Here is a 15,722-nt window from a genome sequence, read left to right as displayed (position 1 = left end):
CAAGAAAACAGCAGAGGGCCATTCACTGTCACATCAGGAAAAACAAATGTTGTTCATTACTGGGGACAGGCAGAAAAGAAATTGTTGGCAGCTGACATGAACTATTCAACTTCTTACTGGCTTTGACTTTTAGGTGTAATGGTTGAGAGGATGTAGAGTGCCCCAGATGGGGGTCCCATAATAGTTAGTTGAGAATTCTGTTTAGTAATGATGATAATTTAGTAGTATCTAGAGACAGAGTTGATGTGAAATAAAAGCTTGGTTATATTTTAATTTGTCATACTCTAGCACAGGTTACATTACATTGCTTCAGAGACTGTCTTCCAATTTTGTTCAGTCAGGAGGAATTTTAAACATATGTATATTCCTCAATTCAACTGTATGAAACTGTCTGGGGAAAACCAAAAAATAGTGATGCTTCAGCAAATGAAGCTGCCCTAAATCAGTTTTCTGTACATGTTCTTGCAGAACACAGTTTGCTGTGGTAGGTAGGTATTCCCTGGGTAATGTGTAATTTTTACATCCTAGGCAATGAATCTACAGTGTCATCATTTTGCTTTGTTAGTTTAGTGGGACAGTAGCAGTAGAAAAGAGCTCAGTCTATATCTACACGTGCTAATTCATGTTATAGTCATGTCTTCTTTATACAGTTCTTTAGTCAAAAGATGTGGGGTAGATGACATAGGGAGAATAGCATAATAATAACTAAGAGCAGTTGGAAATTTGTTGAAGATTTTATTGGTTCCAGTTTTCAGACTCTTTTTTTTTTTTAATAATGAAAGTCCAGGAATGACAGTATGGTAAGCAGATTCCTGTGATGAGAAAAAGTTAAATACATTGCTGTTTATCAAAAATTACAGAATATGAATACTGACTACCACCCTCCTCCTTTGTTAGCTTCAGATAGCCAGCTGCCCTGCTTGATGGTGAATTTGACTGAATATCTGCCTTTGTGAGTTAGTTTTCTCTGAAATGACATCAGGGGAAGTAGTTCTCGCTTTCCTGAGATAATTAGTGTGCTCCATGTGTGAGTTGTGAGTATGCCGAGGCTGTTCTGCTCATTTGGTGTGTACGTGGCTGAAGGAACAGAGGGGACAGGACAGGTGCCCTGTGCAGACACTGCTGGGCTCTGTTCTGCTCCAGCTCACAGACTGCACTGGGCTGTGCCACAGTGGCTTGAACAGAGCCCTTCTGCAAGTCCTGTATCATGTGTAAGTGGGTGTGAAGTGTTCTCCTTGCTGCAGAACTTTTCAGGTCTGTTTGCCCTCAGGATGTGATTACAGTGATGCAATTTGTAAAGAAAATGTATCATTCCGGTATTCAGCCTCTGTAGGTAGTGCAGGGGATTTCCATTAGTTCATTAATATCTGCGGTGAGAAAATATTAGATTGGTGTTTTTTACCTACAGTTTTCATCAGGTTCTGGATGGAACCCAAGGTATTGGTCATGGCATATAATTTGGTACATTTTAGAGCCAGCACAGCACATGAATTTCCCTTCTGACTGCTGCAAATTAGCCACAGCTGAGGTTTGCAAAGGCAGTTTGCTGGAAATTCCAAAGGATAAATGAAAAAAAGGGAGCCAGTTTCTGAGTGGTATTTCTGCAGGAGAATTGGGGTTTGGAACTTCTCTTTCAGTCCTGGGCTATGATGAGTCATTATAAAGAATAACAAGCAAGAGGAATGGGATTTGGCAATTCCTTGGCCATCTTTGAAAAGGCATCATCCTCTACATTTTGCTAAGGTAGTTGACTACAGTAAGTGCTGTGATGGACAATTTACATTGGGCTGTGATTTTAACTTGCAGACAGGATTCCAACAGACTTGCTCTGTGGGTTTCCCCCTGTTAATTTTTAGTGTCCTTTTCCCCTTAAATTATGGTGTTAGTTAGTTACACATTAACCTCAAAATATTTGTCACTGGTATTAACAGTGTAGTACTTTCAATTATCTGCTATTTTTCTGTTAATCTAGCAATATTTCCACTTTATTTTTGTTCAGCTGAATCTATGTTAGTGTCCTCTTTTTATTTTTTTAAATATCTATTAAAACATTAAAAGTAATTACCTTTTTCTCATCAGAGGATACAACAATTTGAACATCTGGAACATATTTTTCTTTTTATGTATTCATTTTGAAGGCTTTTTCTTGAGTATTTTTTAGGCAGCTGGTCTTATAAATCATTATTATTTTAGGACTCATAATATTAATTTATAGATGGATTTGGAGGCAAATCGGTGAGTAAATAGGGCTCTGGAGTATAGAGTTCATTCTTCATCTGTGCACACATTACACTATGTCATGAAAGTCCAGAATGTTGCTGTTAAGGGCAGTGGTGATGTCCATTGGTAGTTGGTATTGAAGTAGACCTAGTTGAATAACTAGGTTCATAATAATCCTGATTCTAGCATTACTTGGCCCAGTATCATCATTAAACAGCTCTCTCTGCACTGAAGAAATTAACCAGAAGTCACATTTTCCTAGCTGGTATTTGAATTTCTTTTACCAGTTCCTTTTACTTGAAATATATATTCCTGTGGTTAAATGCGATATAATGATGTTACCAGAGAGCTAATGTTTCCAGAAAACTAGCAGTTAGTCTACAAATAATTCTTTCTATTTGAAATATAAATCTAAGAAAGAAAAAATGGAATATATGCTGAAGTATTTTTAAAATTTCATGTTAATGTACACCTATTGTTTTTGAAATTATATAGTATTCTTTAAAGCCTCAAATGTGTCATTTTAATTATCTGAATAAAAAGATATATGCTTTTCTAGTGGATTAATGGATATCAAGTGTGTTTTTCATGTTTTTTCTTTTTATATATCAGGGAACTGTGGGTTATTTGTAATGATTTGTTTTTCAGAAAGATTGAACATGGTTGTTTCTTTCTAATGTTCAGTGGGTATACTTATATAAAATTGGAAGCACTAAGGATAAAGCATTGGCCAGAGGAAAGTAAGGTACTAAATTAAATGGGGACTTGGTAATGAACTGGAAAATTAAGAATTTGGACTATAAATCATTCCTTTTACTATGACCCTGAACGTATACACCTTTCGGAAATCACAAGGACCAAAGCAAGGGCCAGAAAAGATTTAAAATATCCCTGTGTCACACCTAATCAAAACAGCATTCTTTTTTAATATTATCGTATTTTATTGAACACCTCCGCAAAGATATTAGAAATATGCCATGTTTTTAACATTAAGGTTAGATTATATTTGGTAGACTCAAGATTGACCTTATGTTCTGTATTTAATCATGTCTATAAGTAGTTATTTCCTTCATGGGCACGTTCATTAACAATTTAGGAGCTACAGCTGCCTTGAGAGGAAGGGACCCAGAGTTTTTTGTAGTTTTCTTATGGCCTTATTTTCTCCTTTGGAGTCTTATTTTGAATTTCCTTGAGCTCCAAATCCTACTACTGTTTTTGAGAGCTCCAGAGAAGGTATAAAGATAGAATCAGGTCTTTTGTGAAACCTTATGTATTTCCTAATGCTGAGAGCTAGAATTTGGGCTGTAATTACATAGCTGTCTTTTCTGCAATGGAGTATTGAACATGTACTAAACTACCAGTGCTGTGCACAGTAAGTACTGTTCCGTAGTTTAAAGCTGCAGCATTTAGAGTTAATTCATTACTCTCAATTTTTCTTCCCTAATGACATAACCTTTCAGAAGTAGCCTCTTTGCATCGCTTTTATACTCGAAAAGAAAGTTTGCTACCAGAGAATTGGATTTTCAGAGTGATCAATAAAACTAAGACTAAACTGCTCATGGATCACATAATTCGCTCCTCTTTTTTCCACTGCTTTATCACTCTTTAGAAGTCCCTTGAGTAGACTAAGACACCCAACCAGGAAAAACAAATGTAAGTATCTCATGTATAAGCTGGTATATGGTAGGAACTGTCTGTCCATGATGGAATTTCACAATATTACTGAGATCTAGAATGGGGTACCTCTGTTTTGGTGGGCAAAAGTGTTATTTAGAACACTAAGGATCCTGGTGTTAAGATACATATGTAAAAAGTGAGAGTCTTGGATTCAAATGAATTTTTGGTGACTGAAGTAGGAACTGGAATGTGAATCTTTCTCCATTTCACATTTCAGTGTCAAGTGACCACCCTGCTACTCACGTATGGCTACTCACTTGGCTACTCTGGGAAAATGCTCCTATTCTGTCAAAATATTGCAATATTTATTGTCATTGCTGGAGTGTCATCTTCCCCAAGTGACTGCCTGTGAAAGTAGAAGGCTTTGCTTTGGAAATAAAGGATTTTAACTGTATATGTCTTGGTTTCTTATATCCAAGGCAAAAATATAAATATTTAATCCTTTTGATTTACAATTTTGTATAATTCAGGGTAAAATGAAAAGTATTCCCTGAAAACAGTAAGTGAGATAATAACTTTAGGGAAAGCTTTTTCATTGTTTTATGACAATCTTTAGACTTAAGACACAGCTCTTTTTTGTGTCTGTGGTGGGCAGGCCAAGGGGAAGGCTATGTTGTAGCAAGAAATGGCATTAGGAGAAAGATGAGCCTGGGCTTCATCTGGAGCTTGTTAAATCCTCACTGTTGAAAGTCGCTAATAACAGGTCTGAGCAGGAATTCATGATACATGGTCTGTGTAGCCCTGGTGCTGTGTGACCACATCCTGAGAAGTGGAGGTCTAAGCTGCTGGCTGGATTTCTCCATTTAGGAAGCAGGTGACCAGCAGTGTGTAACTGCCTGCAGAAACCAAGGGCAGGCTAAGGCAGCTGGACTGGAGAGAAATCTACCTGAAGCAGCATAAATACTCTTGCTGATCCTGCCCTGGGACAAAGGGATGAATTACATCAGCTCTTGAGGGGACTTTTAACCCTGTTTTCCATCAGGATTCCATGAGTAAAACTTTAATTTTGCTCTAAATACTGTAAAAATCATAATAAGGTAACTATTGAACACTGATTCTCTGATAGCTGCATGTCTCCTCCAGATACAAATGCAGTAACTTTCTAACCAATAACAAAACCAGAAGGGGAAACTACTGAAGAAATTGGCCAGAGGACAGTGAAAGACCAGAATATGAGGTTACTGCTCTTGTCTTTTTTTTTTAAAAACACTTCCATCTCCAGCTAAATTGGTCTGTGGCAATGTCTACATTAAGATTATCACTTGTGCAAACAGTTCTTTTGCTAAGCTATTATAGTGGGAGATAACAGTATAGATAACTTTGCGTGGGAGAAGTCTCTCAGCATTGAGTCTAATTATTTACTTATCTTTCAGTGAGATAATACTGCAAGAGTTCATAGTTGTTTGCTAAAATAATAATTTGAGTTGTCATCTTGCTTCTAATCTATTAGCTATTATTTCTAATATCTGGGATAATTTTCCATGTGTGACTTCTAACTGGACTGAATCCTGTCAGTACAGATATTCCTTAGTCTTGGATGCCTCATTCAGGAAAGTATCAAAGACCTTTTAAGATCAGAAAATAATCAGAAAGATCAAATACTTTCTTGCTAGGAGAAAGTATAAATATGAGGTCAGATTTTAAAAGATAATATAAAGTCAGCACGTTCACCCCCCTCAAATAATACATCAAATATTAAAATTAAGAACAGAATATTGGAAAAAAAAAGAAAAAAAAAATGAAGACCACAGCCTATTTATCAGACGTATATATAACACTATATTGAAGTTCCTGATTAAATGATTCAACTGTCAGACCTGAAAGATACCAGTACATCTGGAGCTTGGCCCCATCTTTTACAGGTCAGCTACAGAATTTATTCTAGTCACTGCTGTGTTGTCATGTTGAACATGTTCTGCTCACAAAACATTGGCAAGCTCTGGCTTTGAGAAGCCCCTCTGAAATTAATGCAAACACAGCTTGCAGTGGTTTATGGCTCATTTCACTGGGATGGCAAAAATCATCCTGCTGACCCAGAATAACTATCAAGAGATGCTCTAGAAAATGAAGCACTTGTGACTTGTGCTGACACAATTTTACATCCATTTAACATCAAAACTGTGTGTTTTTTCTAGCCCAGTTCTCTGAATGTTGTGCCTTTCTTTAAATATGCCTCAGTAGTAGAAATAATAATAAAACTAAAATTTAGCAAAGATACATGTATGCACTGGAAACAGTCTCCAGAGGAAAGTATGTATGTTATGAGTTTCTGAGGTCTCTGATTTTTGTGTTTCTTTTGTGTTTTTTATTTACAAATGTTACCTTGCTTAATGTCTGGCAAATCTAAGACTGGCTGTCTCCTCCTGAGTCTGCCAGCTTGTATAATCAGTCTCCAAGTAGGTCTAGCACCTTCTAGCATCTTTCCCAGAGCGTTTGACAGAGAATTGTGTTCTATAAAGTTTACCCGTCCCTTAAGGGGACTAGTGTTTGCTAAACCAACATGAAATTACTTTTTCTCCAACCATACTTTAATAATGAAGTAAAGTCAAGTTCATTGTAATCAAACACAAAGCAAATAAATTCTCTTATACTTGGAAGCAGGTGCTATGCAGGGAAACAGTAATAGCTGCCTGCAGCTTTGGTTTAGCTTCAAGTTGTTTTCTTTGGATTGATAACTGAACTACCAGGATGATCTGCTCAGGTGTCAGAAATGCAAGTGATTCTTGGATGATTTGCCTCTTTCAGCCACTCTGTTTTCATGTTAAAATCCTTTTTGGAAACAAAGTCTTCCTTTATCTGTTCCCCATCTTCCTGGGGATCTCACGAGAGTGAGTGCATCCTTAGGGACTAAGGGTTACTCTGACTCTTGATAATTAAATTCAGCAATAAAGTAAGATTTAACCTGTCTACTAATGAATTATCACTCTTGTACTGGTAGGACTTGATGTGCAAAGGTCCTTTCAATGCCACTTCCTGATGACAGAGGTAAGAAAATTTAAATGTATCCAGGTACATGAGTATTTGGATACATACTTCTAAGTGAGTATATATTTCCTAGCATTTGTAGCACTGGATATGTTTTCTGTAAATGAAGGAAAAAAAAGAGTAGAGGCTTCTACCTTGGTTTAGGCACTGACTGAAAATCAGATAATAAAGTACTGTATTCTAATGCTTTCCCATTTTATCTTAGTGACAGTCATTGTTTTAGAAAAACCCGGAGTAAAAGCTTTTCAAAAAATCTATTTTCAAGCAGTTATTTACTAATGTTTCCAATTATATTACATCCTCAGCTTTAGCTGGGCAAGAAGGGGGAAAAAAGATGAATGGCAACTAACTGAAAAGAAATGTTCTTTCTAATTACATAATGCTAGAAATGAAAATTATTTGTTATGTTGTGACTTTAAGTCTTCATTTCAGTTCCAATAAACCTTTCATAAAAATCTCCTTTTTCTGAAAGAGATTTGTTATAGCAGTGTAGAAGAACAGTTTATTTTTAAGAAATAAGATGCAAAAACCTATGAGGACTCTGAGAGCATAAGACATGATTCAACAAATACCTAATTTCTTCAAGAGAGGAGAAGCTCCTAAGGGCTCAAAAAGATTTCAACACTAGTCGCTTCTCCCTCATGTCCACAGGAAGGCAGGATTTCTGTATCTGGGGCTTGTGTTTTTTCAGTACTTTCCTTATAACATCTTAGTGCTTCGTGGCCTCATGAACTTGGCAGTATCACTGCCATTCTTCAGACACTCTTTTTGCATTTAAAACAAACTGGTTTTCAGGAAGTGGTTACAGACGCCCCAAAAGTTTATTAGAAATTTAGATGCCCCGCTGATCTTTTAATGTCTGTCTTTTTTGTGGGACAGTAACACCTGTAGAAATTCAACATACTGAAGGGGTTTATACTTCACAGTGTGTAGTAACTGGAGTGTCTTTGTGGGCTTTAAGTTTTGATCTGGTAATGCAACTGAAGGATAAATATGTAAAGCAGAAGAGAAAGGGAATCATTCATTAAGGATAGGTTTAGTGGACTCCTGGTTATTCTTCTTTTTTTTTTATGGTTGTTATCTTCTCAAGCTTTTGGAATATTAAAAAAAAATTGCATTAACTCATTTTATTGTACTTTCTTCTCCAACAGATGAGTCCTACAAAGTTAACATTTACAGTTTAGGCTCTTACCACTTAGAACAACTCCAGTGTTTACCATGTGGCATTTCCCAGGCTACATATACTTGTTTGATGCTTGACATTTTGATAAGTCATGGCAACTCTTTGCCATCACATTTTTACCACAAGCAATTTGTAAAGAAGCAGTTGAATTTGAGTATATCTATTCCAGGAGATAAACTTTCAACACTTTGTGGGTGGTTTTACAGCTTGCTAAGGTATGTTGAATATGAATCCTATTCTATGTGAGCTGTGGTTTGAAAAACTGAATATTTCAAAATGAATCAATTCCAAATTCTCTGTTACTTCTCTCTCTTCATTAAAGGTTTTAAGTCTTTCTTCAGAATCAGACAGATATTTTGACAAGTTTAAAAACAGAAAGCCAGTGCATGAGAAAAAATATTTTTGTTCTTGTTAAAATTGTCTTGCTAAGTAAATATTGATCAGATGCTGCAAAACCCTGTGGCTGAATTCATTCCATTTGAGGAGGAGGGAGGAGGAAAGAACTGCCTCAGGCTACTGTAGCTTATAAAACTATGATGAGCAAAATAGGCATGTACTGTACTTTCAGCCAGGATGCTGGTATAAAAAAAAAAAAAAAGGAGTTTTGAGAAAAGTCCTTTGAACCTATGAAATTCTCTCTCCATCTTGCAGGTTTATTGATTAGGTCCACTCCAGCTGCAGATGAAGCCTGCAGGGGAAGAAGCAGATCTTCAGTCTGCCTCTGCAGATCTGCTGACATTTCTGGCTCTGTAAGTGATGTAGCTTCTCAGTGGTCATGGTGGGAGAGCTGTGCAAGATGAGAGTGCCTTGTTTTGTCTTCTTAGGTCTCTTACTCCACGTTTTAAAAATATTTAAAAGCTTGTAAAATCTCTTGTCATATCTCACAGAGCTTAGCCACATCAAAGAGCTGGTTTCCAATAAAAGCTTTGAGCTATGCCAGGCTGGGATTGCTACCAGCGACTTAGAGAAAAGGATGGTTAAATTACTGTTCTCCCTGAAACAGAGCTGAGGTCTGCCTGTTTCCACAGAGCTTGGGGAAGGGGGATGGCTCTGGAATGTCTGGGACAGAGGAAAGGAGAAGCCTTGTAATCCCCAGTTCATGGAGAGATTGGTGCTGAGGCTGAGCAGGGAGGGAGCCAGGCTGAACTGACTGGGAGTGAAGAGGAAGCTGGGCTCTGTGCACGTGCAATGTTTCCTTATGTTAATCTCAAGAGATTTCATGTGATACCATCAGATAGGAGGTATGTGAAAATTAGTCTGTAAAACAGTAATTGTTTGCAGGCTTACTTATTCATCCCCCATTCACCTTAGTGTAAATACTTATAATCACAATTCCCCATATGCTATGAAACTTAGCCCAAAATACTTTGCTGTTTCTGTGTCCATTTAATTGTCTGTTTCCATGCCACTCTTTTCATGCCCCTTTGTGTAATTTTGGTCCCATGTCTTTTGTAAAGGACAGAATTCTCAGCTGCTGAAGTTTGTACTGCACACTGTGATACTTCCCTGAGGTTTTTCTGCACAAGGTCAAGCACAGATTCTCTGTTGGTGTCCTCCAAATATCTTGGAAAGTTTCCAAGTTCCTCAGCAGCTTGAGGCTCTTATTTTGAGGTAAGAGTACGTTGGCATTCATCACCATAGGCTTTGGAGAAATTTGGAATTTCTAAGTTCTAAAGCAGAATATTTTCTCCCTCTCTTCCAAATAGATGTGATTTAATTCAGAAGCCGATTATATCCAACACAGCACAAAACTAATCTACAGCTTCATATTGAGTTGCAAACAAGCAAATCAGCTCTGCTTAAACACAGCAACATAAGTTTTAGGCATCTGTTATATCTAACAAGAAATTTATGGTATTGACTTCTCCTATTGTATATTAGTATATCTCTGTATCTTTTTCCTTTTTTCTTTTTATTCTTACTGATGCATCTTTTACAAAATAAGGCATTCATTTGTGTCTTTGAACAAACATATAATGTTCAGAATCTGCTTATTTTTTTTACCCCGATATTATCTTTGAATATGCTAAGTCAAAAATGTATTACATTCCAACTGGAATTAAAGGATGGATTTACTTCCAGTTTCCTGATCTGGTTTTGTTTGTAATTTATTAATGCTGACCAAGCTGAAACATCTTATTTACTGTCTCTCTGAACAGAAATTTTACTAAAAAAGGATTCAAAAGTTCATTAGCAAAATCCTGCTTGTTTACTCAGTGCAAAAGACAGGCATTACCACAATACAAATGGGAATAGAAAAGCATTTCAGCTGGACAAGTCTACACCACAAAATAGTTATAACACCTAATGAGTTAATGTATTTATGCTGCTGGCTCGGTAGTTATACAGAATTCTCTAGTGTCTGTGTCTGTCTCTGTATCAACAGATATATATTATTTTTTTTAAAATACTCAGATTTTAACTTAACTCTTGAGTTGGTTCTTTGACTTCAAGTTTCTCCTGAGATCAGCAACTAGTGTTGTGAAAAGAACAGAACTGTTTCAGTCTTTGACGTTGCTCTGAATATGTTTAAGCTTTTATAGTTTTTAAATTATAATTTTTTCCTGTGCTAAATCTTTCCATATTTAAAATCATTCCTTAATATCTTAATGACTTGCAAGTTGTCTGGAAGTCTCTACAATATAGTAGCAACAGTAAAATAACACCTAAACTAAATACAACTTGCAAGTATATAGGTAAAAATAGTGCATTAAATAAACCAGGTTTTATTATTTAAAAACTTCTGTTACCTATGAAAATATTACAATTTTTTCCAGTTATGCCTTGAAAAAGAAGGCTTAGTTTGACAATAAAAAAATTGTCACCTTCCAATCATAATTTTTTATGAGCTGTGCTTCTTATCTTGCCATCTTCCTTTAAAGTTCCAGTGCAGTCTTGAAAATCATCAGCAGCGGCCCAGTGCTGCCTTTCATCTTCTCTGTGCTCCATTTGGCTACTGGCTATGTTTTCTCTTTTTAGCCAATCAGCTCTAAATTTTAAGGGAAGATGATTTGACTGTCCTGTTACACATTCCAAGTTTGTATCTATTTGGCATTTTCAAGATTTTTTTTTTCCCTCTGTTCTTTCTTCAGTTTTCTGAAATGCATTTTGTTATTACCCTCCCTGTTCTGAGACATCCAGCTGAACAGAGCCACCCCCCCTGGATTTGGTAACAACTTTTCATTGTATTTCATGGTTCTTTACTGGCAATGACAGTTCAATCCAGTAATCATCTACATGGAGGAAAGTAACAAACCCAAATATGTTTTTCAGGAATTTCATCTGTTGTGAATCTTTATGCTAAACCAGTTTTGTTTTAAAAGAAACAATTCTTCCTATTGAGTTCCTGTGCTTCATAAATCCTCCGATCAATATCTAATAAATAAATAATGACACAGCATTAGATTAGCTCCAAGGAAGGATTAGTACTAGGATTAGTATTAGGAATAATGTCTGCAGTAACTAATCACTTGTAATTATAGAAAAGAAACTGATCTAAAACGTGGAACTCATAGAAACTGTAAGGTCCTAGACATCAGATTTGTGACAGTCTAAACATGAGACCTGAATAATCCACAGGAAACAATAAATGCTATTGTAAAGAAAGATGTGACCAAACACTAGATATCACACAAAATGTTAATAACTTTTTCAGAAATTCCTTCAAGGCAGAAAAATTAAGCTTATTTTGACAGTTCTACAAGCATTTCCCATGTATTATAAGTTTTGGAGAAATTTGAATTTTTAAGTGGGTTTGAGCCATCATACCTTCCTCAGCCTACTTCTGTGGAAGAAATAGGAGTTCTTCCCTGATAGGAGTTAAAAAATACAGGATATTTATAACTTTTCCAGTCAAGTTTTACATGCACTCTGATTAAACTCCTGAAAGTAATTGTCTCACTGCATGAGCTTGCTTCTGTTAAAGAAGAATTTTATGGGTGCCCTTGAACCAACAGGCAGTAACATCACTCTTACTGACTGCATGATAATAGCAGAGCTCCTTAGCTTCTTTATTTTAAATACCATTTATACAGCACAATATACAACTTGTTTTCAGCTATTATCTGATATGGAACACATACAGTAATCCCCAAGGCTGGTATCCATGTATGCTTTTTATCACTTTCAGACTCAGCATATCAGTGTTTTCTGATTGCCTTATTTTTAAGCTAAATTCAGCAAGAAATGTTCCCTGAAGGTCTAAATTGTGCAGGAAGGTATTGCTTTGTTATGACAACCAGGCATCCCTTCTCACCCACGTGATCCTGTCTCATTTCACCTTATTGCTTTTTTTACCTATACTTCTTACTTTTGAAATATATAGTAAAGTTTAATCTCCAGTATAAAAAGATCTTTATCTCTCTGTTTCCATTTCTTTCCACTATATGTTCTGCACGCACCAACCCCCATTCTCTCACCTACAAACACAAGAAAAATGGATTCTCTTGTAAATGTAAAAATTATCTTCTCATGTAGGATAGGGTTCAATTCTGGGGTCAAAGACTGACCTTTCTGGGAGTCACTGAGAGTCATCTGCCCACCTGACACTGCTTTGTCCAGCCCAGCACTGCTGATCCACGCAGCAGACAACACTGGGTCTACTGACTCATAATCATGAATGTCATTACCCACCTTTTGAATTTTTCATAAAATTAGAAAATCCAGTTGGTTTGGACTCATAATTTGCAAACTGGGTTTGTAGCCACATGATTCAGTTTTGTTTCTAAGCTTCAAGGAGCATTTAAGGCTTGTTTATTATACTTGTACTGGCTCTCAAAGCAACCATAGTTATTTGGGAGCTGGACAGTGTGAAGACTTTGTTGTAAATCTGCTGAGATTCATAGTTTGAAATCACTGTAACTGAGAGATCTAGAGATTAATATTTTCCCTTCTTCAGAAAAAGGTATCCCTAAGGCTATGCAGTGAACTGAACAAACTTATCACTACTATGTACTGAGCCATGATATAGCAAGGATATCCTTAAGCTTTGAGAAATAGCTCTAGAAATGCATCACTAGATATTATATTAGAAAGCACACGTTATAATATTCATTACAGTAGTAGAATGTGAACTGCATGTTATTGTAAAAGAAAATCCAATTTGCTGCCTGCTGCCTTCAATTTGATTTTGACAAGTGCTCAATCTTTTGCTATGTTTTACTTTCTACATTTATCTTCCTGGGCATGTACTGTAATGTCTGCTTGGGGCAAAAACAATAATATTTTCATTTAATTTAGAGAAAAACTCATGTATTCACTGTGCTTACTAGGTACAACAATATGAAAACAAACCCCAGTTGCTAAAAATCCATTTGACAATATGAAATAGATTCTGACTTTTTAATTTAGGCATAAAACTGCAGAGGGCATATAAGGGATGCAGACTTACTGAGCTGTACCATTTATTTATGAATGGTTGCAAGGGAGTGATCTGCAAAAGCCCATATTATTCTATCAGTGATGGATGAACTTAAGAGGGTATAAAAAAATTTGTATTAGACCCTTAGTTTTAATTACACTGAAGTTGGCTACTCTAGAATTTAGCTTGCTTCAGGCCATGGAAAGAAGGGAGAGGAGAATTTCAGTCAAAATTCAACCAGATCTTAGCACTTCTGCTAAACTGTCCTTGAAGCAATACTGTGTGTTCAAAGGGAAACTAGTCTTGCCAAAATTTGAATTGTTTTAGGTCTGAAGTTTGTTTTGCTTAATGCTCTTTCTAATTACCTGAATTTGTCAAAAAATGTCAAAAGAAAATCTTGCTCATTGTAATTTGAAAGTGGTAAAAATGCATCCCTAATTTTCTTATGTTTTTCCTCAGAAGTAAGTGGTTTTGTTTTGGATAAGCTCCTCAGTTTGCCTAACTGATAAACACCTCCAGTGGTCTACTTCACAAGACACGTCTCAGATTTTAGAAAGCTGAGTTTGTAGAATTTTTTGCTATGAAGCTCACAGAATCAGGTAAGCTGACCACACTGACCTAGAAAACCACTTTTATCCCAATACCTTCCCCTCACTTTAGAAATAAACAAAAAAATACGAGGATATTAAAGGTTGTCCTTTATATGGCTGTTAAACCCAATGTCCTATCCCTTGAAACAGCATGCAACAGCATCCTTCCTGTTCCCTCATTTATAATGAGGAATAGCTGAAGGGAGCCACAGTTAGATTCATTATTTTTTCCAGGAATAAGCATCAGGCTGAATACTAGGAGCTATACCATGGTCTTCTGTATTAGGGACTGCTTCCCGTGATGGCTGAAAAATGACAATTATTCCTTATCTCCTCAAACTTGAAGGAGGCAACACAGCCTCCAGCAAAAACATCCACAGCCACATGGTTTGTAGAGCTGTTTTTGTAGAATCAAATACTGCCAGAGCCAATTTGATACTTCTCAGACTTCTGAGTTTACATTTTCAGCAGGAAAACTATATCTTTGAAGTTTTTAGAGTTTTATTCCATAGCCAGAAACATATTTCATTCTTCAGAACCAAATACTGCAGGCCCTGGCTCAGTAAAATTCCCACTGACTTCAAGTACGGTTTGTCTGAGCTGGCCTGTGGGATTTGACCATCTGGGAGCTGGTCTACCACATATCAGGCTTTTTATTTACCTGATGTAAATGTCCAATCTCTTTTATTATGCGCTTGTGAGCAACTTGATGCTTCTCATCAAGGCATTCAGTCTCTATGGATTATGGGTGTGATTTTAGAAGCTGTGGTGCCAATATGCTCTAGAACTCAACTCTCAGTCAGTACATTTGCAACTGATTGTAAGTACTTCTGCATGACCTGAAAATGGCTGAAATTTAACCAGCAAATACAGAACTGTAATTCTGAAAATTCCATCAACTTGCTCTATTACCCCAGAGTTTCACAGGATTCTCATTTAGCATAAGAGTTTCTTTATACTCTTAACATTTAATTTGTTTGATATGTCCATAGCTACCTCAGTTGTGTCAAAGCTGAACGTCTTGTGACTGAGCCTGATTTGGATTATCCATAAAAAAAGGAAAAAAATCCAGGTTTTCTGTCATTTTAAACACTGAGGCTCAAAATTTAGGAAGTCTTTCAGAGCAGATTTGCTGAATTAGGTACTGTATCATCACTGAGAATGTTGATGAGACCAGCCATTTACCTGGGCAACCCAAACACTCAGTGCTTTTTCCCACCCTCTTCCCTTCCCACAAATCCTTACATGAAAGCTTCTGTGAATGTGCTGGCACGGGCGAATTTCTCACCTGATCCCAGTGATACTGATGCTCCTGTGTGAAAAACAGTCAAGAGAAAGGATGCTAGGACCTAAGCATGCAGCATCAGTGCCTCTGCACAGGTACAGGCTGAGGAAGGCATTTTTGTATCCCTCTGGTCTCAGGAAAGCATAAAAGTCTAGACTTCTGCCTGTTCTGCAAGTGCTGTAATATTGTTGCTCTGAAACAGCATGATTTCTTCCACAGCTTTATGGGCTTAAGTTTACTGCTCCACTTTGAAGTCTAAATTATTTAATTTTCCCAGAAATTATTCAGTCTATTTTTTACATAAAGCTCTTAATCCTCACCCAATCTGGAAATGCGCAAGAACTTCAAAACACACTCCTTGGTGACTTAGCCTTGTGTGTCTTCATTCTTCATCAGCCTGTTAACAGTCTTCTTCTCATCTGT

The 15,722-nt window shown here is 36.6% G+C and overlaps 1 long non-coding RNA gene across 1 annotated transcript in view; it reads left to right on the top strand.

Moving 5' to 3' along the window:
* The window catches only part of LOC127468344 (uncharacterized), a 31,778-nt gene extending 20,559 nt beyond the window's left edge, over nt 1-11,219 (top strand). The window contains exons 2-4 of the long non-coding RNA XR_007903530.1: nt 8,717-8,814; nt 9,523-9,676; nt 11,158-11,219. This is a non-coding gene — a long non-coding RNA (uncharacterized LOC127468344). The remainder of the gene's footprint in view (nt 1-8,716; nt 8,815-9,522; nt 9,677-11,157) is intronic.
* Nucleotides 11,220-15,722: the final 4,503 nt, after the last annotated feature.

The sequence above is a fragment of the Manacus candei genome, unplaced genomic scaffold (genome assembly GCF_025592945.1).
Source record: "Manacus candei isolate 608988 ecotype Guabito, Panama unplaced genomic scaffold, ASM2559294v1 h1tg000015l, whole genome shotgun sequence".
NCBI classification, from domain to species: domain Eukaryota; kingdom Metazoa; phylum Chordata; class Aves; order Passeriformes; family Pipridae; genus Manacus; species Manacus candei.
The sequence above is the reverse complement of the archived record's forward strand: the minus strand, read 5'-3'. Positions and strand labels throughout refer to the sequence as shown.